This window comes from Pristiophorus japonicus, unplaced genomic scaffold (genome assembly GCF_044704955.1).
Source record: "Pristiophorus japonicus isolate sPriJap1 unplaced genomic scaffold, sPriJap1.hap1 HAP1_SCAFFOLD_304, whole genome shotgun sequence".
Lineage (NCBI taxonomy): Eukaryota > Metazoa > Chordata > Chondrichthyes > Pristiophoridae > Pristiophorus > Pristiophorus japonicus.
The window spans coordinates 310,043-321,549 of record NW_027252824.1 but is presented as its reverse complement, the minus strand read 5'-3'; positions in this window follow the sequence as shown (position 1 = coordinate 321,549).

Sequence of the window (11,507 nt, the reverse complement as noted above, 5' to 3'; positions counted from 1 at the left end):
GGGGAAGAGAATGGGACCAGGTAAGGGAATGGGCCCAGGTAAAAGAATGGGCCCGGGTAAGGGAATGGGGTCATGGAAGGGAATGGGCCCAGGTTAGGGAATGGGCCCAGGTAAGGGAATGGGCCCAGGTAAGGGAATGGGCTCAGGGAAGGGAATGGGCCCAGGTTAGGGAATGGGCCCAGGTAAGGGAATGGGCCCAGGTAAGGGAATGGGGTCAGGGAAGGGAATGGGCCCAGGTTAGGGAATGGGCCCAGGTAAGGGAATCGGCCCAGGTAAGGGAATGGGCCCAGGTAAGGGAATGGGCCCAGGTAAGGGAATGTGACCAGGTAATGGAATGGGCCCAGGTTAGGGAATCGGCCCAGGTAAGGGAATGGGCCCAGGTAAGGGAATGGGCCCGGGTAAGGGAATGGGCTCAGGGAAGGGAATTGGCCCAGGTAAGAGAATGGGCCCAGGAAAGGGAATGGGCCCAGGTAAGGGAATGGGCCCAGATAAGGGAATGGGCCCAGGTAAGGGAATCGGGGCAGGTAAGGGAATTGGCCCAGGTAAGAGAATGGGCCCAGGTAAGGGAATGGGCCCAGGTAAGGGAATTGGCCCAGGTAAGGGAATCGGGGCAGGTAAGGGAATCGGCCCAGGTAAGAGAATGGGCCCAGGTAAAGGAATGGGCCCAGGTAAGGGAATGGGCCCAGGTAAGGGAATGGGTCCAGGTAAGGGAATGGGTCCAGGTAAGGGAATCGGGGCAGGTAAGGGAATGGGCCCAGGTAAGGGAATGGGCCCGGGTAAGAGAATGGGCCCAGGTAAGGGAATGGGCCTAGGTAAGAGAATGGGCCCAGGTAAGGTAATGGACCCAGGTAAGGGAATGGGCCCGGGTAAGGGAATGGGCTCAGGGAGGGAATGGGCCCAGGTTAGGGAATGGGCCCAGGTAAGGGAATGGGCCCAGGTAAGGGAATGGACTCAGGGAAGGGAATGGGTCCAGGTTAGGGAATCGGGCCAGGTAAGGGAATGGGCCCAGGTAATGGAATGGGCCCTGGTTAGGGAATCGGCCCAGGTAAGGGAATGGGACCAGGTAAGAGAATGGTCCCAGGTAAGGGAATGGGCCCAGGTAAGGGAATGGGCCCAGGTTAGAGAATGGGCCCAGGTAGGGGAATGGGCCCAGGTAAGGGAATGGGCCCAGGTAAGGGAATGGGTCCAGGTAAGGGAATGTGACAAGGTAATGGAATGGGCCCAGGTAGGGGAATGGGCCCAGGTAAGGGAATCGGGCCAGGTAAGGGAATGGGCCCAGGTATTGGAATGGGCCCAGGTAAGGGAATGGGCCCAGGTAAGGGAATCGGGGCAGGTAAGGAAATCAGCCCGGGTAAGAGAATGGCCCAGGTAAGGGAATGGGCCCAGGTAAGAGAATGGGCCCAGCTAAGGTAATGGATACAGGTAAGGGAATGGGCCCGGGTAAGGGAATGGGCTCAGGGAAGGGAATGGGCCCAGGTTAGGGAATGGGTCCAGGTAAGGGAATGGGCCCAGGTAAGGGAATGGGCTCAGGGAAGGGAATGGGCCCAAGTTAGGGAATGGGCCCAGGTAAGGGAATCGGCTCAGGTAAGGGAATGGGCCCAGGTAAGGGAATGGGCCCAGGTAAGGGAATGGGACCAGGTAAGAGAATCAGCCCAGGCAAGGGAATGGGCCCAGATAAGGGAATGGGCTCAGGTAAGGGAATGGGCCCAGGTTAGGGAATGGGCCCAGGTGAGGGAATGGGCCCAGGTTAGGGAATCGGCCCAGGTAAGGGAACGGGCCCAGGTAAGGGAATGGGCCCGGGTAAGGGAATGGGCTCAGGGAAGGGAATGGGCTCAGGTTAGGGAATGGGCCCAGGTAAGGGAATCGGCCAAGGTTAGGGAATGGGCCCAGGTAAGGCAATGGGCCCAGGTTAGGGAATGGGCCCAGGTAAGGGAATGGGCCCAGGTTAGGGAATCGGCCCAGGTAAGGGAATGGGCCCAGTTAAGGTAATGGGCCCGGGTAAGGGAATGGGCTCAGGGAAGGGAATGGGCCCAGGTTAGGGAATGGGCTCAGGTAAGGGAATGGACCCAGGTTAGAGAATGGGCCATGTAAGGGAATGGGCCCGGGTAAGGGAATGGGCTCAGCGAGGGGAATGGGCCCAGGTTTGGGAATGGGCTCAGGGAAGGGAATGGGCCCAGGTTAGGGAATCGGCACAGGTAAGGGAATCGGCCGAGGTAAGGGAATGGGCTCAGGTAAGGGAATGGGCGCAGGTTAGGGAATGGGCCCAGGTAAGGGAATGGGCCCAGGTTCGGGAATCGGCCCAGGTAAGGGAATGGGCCCAGTTAAGGTAATGGGCCCGGGTAAGGGAATGGGCTCAGGGAAGGGAATGGGCCCAGGTTAGGGAATGGGCCCAGGTAAGGGAATCGGCCCAGGTAAGAGAATGGGCCCAGGTAAGGGAATGGGCCCAGGTAAGGGAATGGGCCCAGGTTAGGGAATGGGCCAAGGTAAGGGAATTAGCCCAGGTAAGGGAATGGACTCAGGGAAGGGAATGGGTCCAGGTTAGGGAATCGGGCCAGGTAAGGGAATGGGCCCAGGTAATGGAATGGGCCCAGGTTAGGGAATGGGCCCAGGTAAGGGAATGGGACCAGGTAAGGGAATGGGCTAAGGGAAGGGAATGGGCCCAGGTTAGGGAATGGGCCCAGGTAAGGGAATCGGCCCAGGTAAGGGAATGGGCCCAGGTAAGGGAATGGGCCCAGGTAAGGTAATGGGACCAGGTAATGGAATGGGCCCAGTTTAGGGAATCGGCCCAGGTAAGGGAATGGGCCCGGGTAAGGGAATGGGCCCGGGTAAGGGAATGGGCTCAGGGAAGGGAATTGGCCCAGGTAAGAGAATGGGCCCAGGAAAGGGAATGGGCCCAGGTAAGGGAATGGGCCCAGATAAGGGAATGGGCCCAGGTAAGGGAATCGGGGCAGGTAAGGGAATTGGCCCAGGTAAGAGAATGGGCCCAGGTAAGGGAATTGGCCTGGGTAAGGGAATCGGGGCAGGTAAGGGAATCGGCCCAGGTAAGAGAATGGTCCCAGGTGAAGGAATGTGCCCAGGTAAGGGAATGGGCCCAGGTAAGGGAATGGGTCCAGGTAAGGGAATGGGCCCAGGTAAGGGAATCGGGGCAGGTCAGGGAATGAGCCCGGGTAAGAGAATGGGCCCAGGTAAGGGAATGGGCCTAGGTAAGAGAATGGGCCCAGGTAAGGTAATGGACCCAGGTAAGGGAATGGGCCCGGGTAAGGGAATGGGCTCAGGGAGGGAATGGGTCCAGGTTAGGGAATGGGCCCAGGTAAGGGAATGGGCCCAGGTAAGGGAATGGACTCAGGGAAGGGAATGGGTCCAGGTTAGGGAATCGGGCCAGGTAAGGGAATGGGCCCAGGTAAGGGAATTAGCCCAGGTAAGGGAATGGACTCAGGGAAGGGAATGGGTCCAGGTTAGGGAATCGGGCCAGGTAAGGGAATGGGCCCAGGTAATGGAATGGGCCCAGGTTAGGGAATCGGCCCAGGTAAGGGAATGGAACCAGGTAAGAGAATGGTCCCAGGTAAGGGAATGGGCCCAGGTTAGGGAATCGGCCCAGGTAAGGGAATGGGCCCAGGTAGGGGAATGGTCCCAGGTAAGGGAATGGGCCCAGGTAAGGGAATGGGTCCAGGTAAGGGAATGTGACAAGGTAATGGAATGGGCCCAGGTAGGGGAATGGGCCCAGGTAAGGGAATCGGGCCAGGTAAGGGAATGGGCCCAGGTATTGGAATGGGCCCAGGTAAGGGAATCGCTACAGGTAAGGGAATCGGGGCAGGTAAGGAAATCAGCCCGGGTAAGAAAATGGCCCAGGTAAGGGAATGGGCCCAGGTAAGAGAATGGGCCCAGCTAAGGTAATGGATACAGGTAAGGGAATGGGCCCGGGTAAGGGAATGGGCTCAGGGAAGGGAATGGGCCCAGGTTAGGGAATGGGTCCAGGTAAGGGAATGGGCCCAGGTAAGGGAATGGGCTCAGGGAAGGGAATGGGCCCAAGTTAGGGAATGGGCCCAGGTAAGGGAACCGGCCCAGGTAAGGGAATGTGCCCAGGTAAGGGAATGGGCCCAGGTAAGGGAATGGGACCAGGTAAGAGAATCAGCCCAGGCAAGGGAATGGGCCCAGATAAGGGAATGGGCTCAGGTAAGGGAATGGGCCCAGGTTAGGGAATGGGCCCAGGTGAGGGAATGGGCCCAGGTTAGGGAATCGGCCCAGGTAAGGGAACGGGCCCAGGTAAGGGAATGGGCCCGGGTAAGGGAATGGGCTCAGGGAAGGGAATGGGCTCAGGTTAGGGAATGGGCCCAGGTAAGGGAATCGGCCAAGGTTAGGGAATGGGCCCAGGTAAGGCAATGGGCCCAGGTTAGGGAATGGGCCCAGGTAAGGGAATGGGCCAAGGTAAGGGAATGGGCTCAGGTAAGGGAATGGACCCAGGTTAGAGAATGGGCCATGTAAGGGAATGGGCCCGGGTTAGGGAATGGGCTCAGGGAGGGGAATGGGCCCAGGTTTGGGAATGGGCTCAGGGAAGGGAATGGGCCCAGGTTAGGGAATCGGCACAGGTAAGGGAATCGGCCGAGGTAAGGGAATGGGCTCAGGTAAGGGAATGGGCCCAGGTTAGGGAATGGGCCCAGGTAAGGGAATGGGCCCAGGTTAGGGAATCGGCCCAGGTAAGGGAATGGGCCCAGTTAAGGTAATGGGTCCGGGTAAGGGAATGGGCTCAGGGAAGGGAATGGGCCCAGGTTAGGGAATGGGCCCAGGTAAGGGAATCGGCCCAGGTAAGAGAATAGGCCCAGGTAAGGGAATGGGCCCAGGTAAGGGAATGGGCCCAGGTTAGGGAATGGGCCAAGGTAAGGGAATTAGCCCAGGTAAGGGAATGGACTCAGGGAAGGGAATGGGTCCAGGTTAGGGAATCGGGCCAGGTAAGGGAAAGGGCCCAGGTAATGGAATGGGCCCAGGTTAGGGAATGGGCCCAGGTAAGGGAATGGGACCAGGTAAGGGAATGGGCTCAGGGAAGGGAATGGGCCCAGGTTAGGGAATGGGCCCAGGTAAGGGAATCGGCCCAGGTAAGGGAATGGGCCCAGGTAAGGGAATGGTCCCAGGTAAGGTAATGGGACCAGGTAATGGAATGGGCCCAGTTTAGGGAATCGGCCCAGGTAAGGGAATGAGCCCGGGTAAGGGAATGGGCCCGGGTAAGGGAATGGGCTCAGGGAAGGGAATTGGCCCAGGTAAGAGAATGGGCCCAGGAAAGGGAATGGGCCCAGGTAAGGGAATGGGCCCAGATAAGGGAATGGGCCCAGGTAAGGGAATCGGGGCAGGTAAGGGAATTGGCCCAGGGAAGAGAATGGGCCCAGGTAAGGGAATTGGCCCGGGTAAGGGAAGCGGGGCAGGTAAGGGAATCGGCCCAGGTAAGAGAATGGGCCCTGGTAAAGGAATGGGCCCAGGTAAGGGAATGGGCCCAGGTAAGGGAATGGGTCCAGGTAAGGGAATGGGCCCAGGTAAGGGAATCGGGGCAGGTAAGGGAATGAGCCCGGGTAAGAGAATGGGCCCAGGTAAGGGAATGGGCCTAGGTAAGAGAATGGGCCCAGGTAAGGGAATGGGCCCAGGTAAGGGAATCGGGGAAGGTAAGGGAATGGGCCCAGGTAAGAGAATGGGCCAAGGTAAGGGAATGGGCCCAGGTAAGGGAATGGGCCCAGGTAAGGGAATCGGGGCAGGTAAGGGAATGGGCCCAGGTAAGAGAATGGGCCCAGGTAAGGGAATGGGCCCAGGTAAGGGAATGGGCCCAGGTAAGGGAATGGACTCAGGTAAGGGAATGGGCCCAGGTTAGGGAATGGGCCCAGGTAAGGGAATGGGCCCAGGTTAGGGAATCGGCCCAGGTAAGGGAATGGGCCCAGGTAAGATAATGGGCCCAGGTAAGGGAATTGGCCCGGGTATGGGAATGGGCCCAGGTAAGGGAATGGGCCCAGGTTAGGGAAATGGCCCAGGTAAGGGAATGAGCCCAGGTAAGGGAATCGGCCCAGGTAAGGGAATGGGCCCAGGTAAGGGAATGGGCCCAGGTATGGGAATGGGCCCAGGTAAGGGAATGGGCCCAGGTTAGGGAAATGGCCCAGGTAAGGGAATGAGCCCAGGTAAGGGAATCGGCCCAGGTAAGGGAATGGGCCCAGGTAAGGGAATGGGCCCAGGTATGGGAATGGGCCCAGGTAAGGGAATGGGCCCAGGTTAGGGAAATGGCCCAGGTAAGGGAATGAGCCCAGGTAAGGGAATCGGGGCAGGTCAGGGAATGAGCCCGGGTAAGAGAATGGGCCCAGGTAAGGGAATGGGCCTAGGTAAGAGAATGGGCCCAGGTAAGGTAATGGACCCAGGTAAGGGAATGGGCCCGGGTAAGGGAATGGGCTCAGGGAGGGAATGGGTCCAGGTTAGGGAATGGGCCCAGGTAAGGGAATGGGCCCAGGTAAGGGAATGGACTCAGGGAAGGGAATGGGTCCAGGTTAGGGAATCGGGCCAGGTAAGGGAATGGGCCCAGGTAATGGAATGGGCCCAGGTTAGGGAATCGGCCCAGGTAAGGGAATGGGACCAGGTAAGAGAATGGTCCCAGGTAAGGGAATGGGCCCAGGTAAGGGAATGGGCCCAGGTTAGAGAATGGGCCCAGGTAGGGGAATGGGCCCAGGTAAGGGAATGGGTCCAGGTAAGGGAATGTGACAAGGTAATGGAATGGGCCCAGGTAGGGGAATGGGCCCAGGTAAGGGAATCGGGCCAGGTAAGGGAATGGGCCCAGGTATTGGAATGGGCCCAGGTAAGGGAATCGCTACAGGAAAGGGAATCGGGGCAGGTAAGGAAATCAGCCCGGGTAAGAGAATGGCCCAGGTAAGGGAATGGGCCCAGGTAAGAGAATGGGCCCAGCTAATGTAATGGATACAGGTAAGGGAATGGGCCCGGGTAAGGGAATGGGCTCAGGGAAGGGAATGGGCCCAGGTTAGGGAATGGGTCCAGGTAAGGGAATGGGCCCAGGTAAGGGAATGGGCTCAGGGAAGGGAATGGGCCCAAGTTAGGGAATGGGCCCAGGTAAGGGAATCGGCCCAGGTAAGGGAATGGGCCCAGGTAAGGGAATGGGACCAGGTAAGAGAATCAGCCCAGGCAAGGGAATGGGCCCAGATAAGGGAATGGGCTCAGGTAAGGGAATGGGCCCAGGTTAGGAAATGGGCCCAGGTGAGGGAATGGGCCCAGGTTAGGGAATCGGCCCAGGTAAGGGAACGGGCCCAGGTAAGGGAATGGGCCCGGGTAAGGGAATGGGCTCAGGGAAGGGAATGGGCTCAGGTTAGGGAATGGGCCCAGGTAAGGGAATCGGCCAAGGTTAGGGAATGGGCCCAGGTAAGGCAATGGGCCCAGGTTAGGGAATGGGCCCAGGTAAGGGAATGGGCCCAGGTAAGGGAATGGGCTCAGGTAAGGGAATGGACCCAGGTTAGAGAATGGGCCATGTAAGGGAATGGGCCCGGGTAAGGGAATGGGCTCAGGGAGGGGAATGGGCCCAGGTTTGGGAATGGGCTCAGGGAAGGGAATGGGCCCAGGTTAGGGAATCGGCACAGGTAAGGGAATCGGCCGAGGTAAGGGAATGGGCTCAGGTAAGGGAATGGGCTCAGGTAAGGGAATGGGCCCAGGTTAGAGAATGGGCCCAGGTAAGGGAATGGGCCCAGGTTAGGGAATCGGCCCAGGTAAGGGAATGGGCCCAGGTAAGGTAATGGGCCCGGGTAAGGGAATGGGCTCAGGGAAGGGAATGGGCCCAGGTTAGGGAATGGGCCCAGGTAAGGGAATCGGCCCAGGTAAGAGAATGGGCCCAGGTAAGGGAATGGGCCCAGGTAAGGGAATGGGCCCAGGTTAGGGAATGGGCCCAGGTAAGGGAATTAGCCCAGGTAAGGGAATGGACTCAGGGAAGGGAATGGGTCCAGGTTAGGGAATCGGGCCAGGTAAGGGAATGGGCCCAGGTAATGGAATGGGCCCAGGTTAGGGAATCGGCCCAGGTAAGGGAATGGAACCAGGTAAGAGAATGGTCCCAGGTAAGGGAATGGGCCCAGGTTAGGGAATCGGCCCAGGTAAGGGAATGGGCCCAGGTAGGGGAATGGGCCCAGGTAAGGGAATGGGCCCAGGTAAGGGAATGGGTCCAGGTAAGGGAATGTGACAAGGTAATGGAATGGGCCCAGGTAGGGGAATGGGCCCAGGTAAGGGAATCGGGCCAGGTAAGGGAATGGGCCCAGGTATTGGAATGGGCCCAGGTAAGGGAATCGCTACAGGTAAGGGAATCGGGGCAGGTAAGGAAATCAGCCCGGGTAAGAGAATGGCCCAGGTAAGGGAATGGGCCCAGGTAAGAGAATGGGCCCAGCTAAGGTAATGGATACAGGTAAGGGAATGGGCCCGGGTAAGGGAATGGGCTCAGGGAAGGGAATGGGCCCAGGTTAGGGAATGGGTCCAGGTAAGGGAATGGGCCCAGGTAAGGGAATGGGCTCAGGGAAGGGAATGGGCCCAAGTTAGGGAATGGGCCCAGGTAAGGGAACCGGCCCAGGTAAGGGAATGGGCCCAGGTAAGGGAATGGGCCCAGGTAAGGGAATGGGACCAGGTAAGAGAATCAGCCCAGGCAAGGGAATGGGCCCAGATAAGGGAATGGGCTCAGGTAAGGGAATGGGCCCAGGTTAGGGAATGGGCCCAGGTGAGGGAATGGGCCCAGGTTAGGGAATCGGCCCAGGTAAGGGAACGGGCCCAGGTAAGGGAATGGGCCCGGGTAAGGGAATGGGCTCAGGGAAGGGAATGGGCTCAGGTTAGGGAATGGGCCCAGGTAAGGGAATCGGCCAAGGTTAGGGAATGGGCCCAGGTAAGGCAATGGGCCCAGGTTAGGGAATGGGCCCAGGTAAGGGAATGGGCCAAGGTAAGGGAATGGGCTCAGGTAAGGGAATGGACCCAGGTTAGAGAATGGGCCATGTAAGGGAATGGGCCCGGGTTAGGGAATGGGCTCAGGGAGGGGAATGGGCCCAGGTTTGGGAATGGGCTCAGGGAAGGGAATGGGCCCAGGTTAGGGAATCGGCACAGGTAAGGGAATCGGCCGAGGTAAGGGAATGGGCTCAGGTAAGGGAATGGGCCCAGGTTAGGGAATGGGCCCAGGTAATGGAATGGGCCCAGGTTAGGGAATCGGCCCAGGTAAGGGAATGGGCCCAGTTAAGGTAATGGGCCCGGGTAAGGGAATGGGCTCAGGGAAGGGAATGGGCCCAGGTTAGGGAATGGGCCCAGGTAAGGGAATCGGCCCAGGTAAGAGAATGGGCCCAGGTAAGGGAATGGGCCCAGGTAAGGGAATGGGCCCAGGTTAGGGAATGGGCCAAGGTAAGGGAATTAGCCCAGGTAAGGGAATGGACTCAGGGAAGGGAATGGGTCCAGGTTAGGGAATCGGGCCAGGTAAGGGAATGGGCCCTGGTAATGGAATGGGCCCAGGTTAGGGAATGGGCCCAGGTAAGGGAATGGGACCAGGTAAGGGAATGGGCTCAGGGAAGGGAATGGGCCCAGGTTAGGGAATGGGCCCAGGTAAGGGAATCGGCCCAGGTAAGGGAATGGGCCCAGGTAAGGGAATGGGCCCAGGTAAGGTAATGGGACCAGGTAATGGAATGGGCCCAGTTTAGGGAATCGGCCCAGGTAAGGGAATGGGCCCGGGTAAGGGAATGGGCCCGGGTAAGGGAATGGGCTCAGGGAAGGGAATTGGCCCAGGTAAGAGAATGGGCCCAGGAAAGGGAATGGGCCCAGGTAAGGGAATGGGCCCAGATAAGGGAATGGGCCCAGGTAAGGGAATCGGGGCAGGTAAGGGAATTGGCCCAGGGAAGAGAATGGGCCCAGGTAAGGGAATTGGCCCGGGTAAGGGAATCGGGGCAGGTAAGGGAATCGGCCCAGGTAAGAGAATGGGCCCAGGTAAAGGAATGGGCCCAGGTAAGGGAATGGGCCCAGGTAAGGGAATGGGTCCAGGTAAGGGAATGGGCCCAGGTAAGGGAATCGGGGCAGGTAAGGGAATGAGCCCGGGTAAGAGAATGGGCCCAGGTAAGGGAATGGGCCTAGGTAAGAGAATGGGCCCAGGTAAGGGAATGGGCCCAGGTAAGGGAATCGGGGAAGGTAAGGGAATGGGCCCAGGTAAGAGAATGGGCCAAGGTAAGGGAATGGGCCCAGGTAAGGGAATGGGCCCAGGTAAGGGAATCGGGGCAGGTAAGGGAATGGGCCCAGGTAAGAGAATGGGCCCAGGTAAGGGAATGGGCCCAGGTAAGGGAATGGGCCCAGGTAAGGGAATGGACTCAGGTAAGGGAATGGGCCCAGGTTAGGGAATGGGCCCAGGTAAGGGAATGGGCCCAGGTTAGGGAATCGGCCCAGGTAAGGGAATGGGCCCAGGTAAGATAATGGGCCCAGGTAAGGGAATTGGCCCGGGTATGGGAATGGGCCCAGGTAAGGGAATGGGCCCAGGTTAGGGAAATGGCCCAGGTAAGGGAATGAGCCCAGGTAAGGGAATCGGCCCAGGTAAGGGAATGGGCCCAGGTAAGGGAATGGGCCCAGGTATGGGAATGGGCCCAGGTAAGGGAATGGGCCCAGGTTAGGGAAATGGCCCAGGTAAGGGAATGAGCCCAGGTAAGGGAATCGGCCCAGGTAAGGGAATGGGCCCAGGTAAGGGAATGGGCCCAGGTAAGGGAATGGGACCAGATAAGACAATCAGCCCAGGTAAGGGAATGGGCCCAGGTAAGGGAATGAGCTCAGGTAAGGGAATGGGCCCAGGTTAGGGAATGGGCCCAGGTAAGGGAATGTGCTCAGGTTAGGGAATCGGCTCAGGTGAGGGAATGGGCCCAGGTTAGGGAAGCGGCCCAGGTAAGGGAATGGGCCGAGGTTAGGGAATCGGCCCAGGTAAGGGAATGAGCCCAGGTTAGGGAATGGGCCCAGGTAAGTGAATCGGCCCAGGTAAGGGAATGGGCCCAGGTAAGAGAATGGGCTCAGGTAAGGGAATGGGCCCAGGTAAGGAAATCAGCCCAGGTAAGAGAATGGGCCCAGGTAAGGGAATGTGCCCAGGTAAGGAAATGGGCCCAGGTAAGGGAATCGGGGCAGGTAAGAGAATGGGCCCAGGTAAGGGAATGGGAACAGGTAAGGGAATGGGCCCAGGTAAGGGAATCGGGGCAGATAAGGGAATGGGCCCAGGTAAGAGAATGGGCCCAGGTAAGTGAATGGGCCCAGGTAAGGGAATGGGCCCAGGTAAGGGAATCGGTGCAGGTAAGGGAATGGGCCCAGGTAAGAGAATGGGCCCAGGTAAGGGAATGGGCCCAGGTAAGGGAATGGGCCCAGGTAAGAGAATGGGCTCAGGTAAGGGAATGGGCCCAGGTAAGGGAATCGCTACAGGTAAGGGAATCGGGGCCCAGGTAAGGGAATTGGGGCAGGTAAGGGAATTGGGCCAGGTAAGAGAATGGGCCCAGGTAAGGGAATGG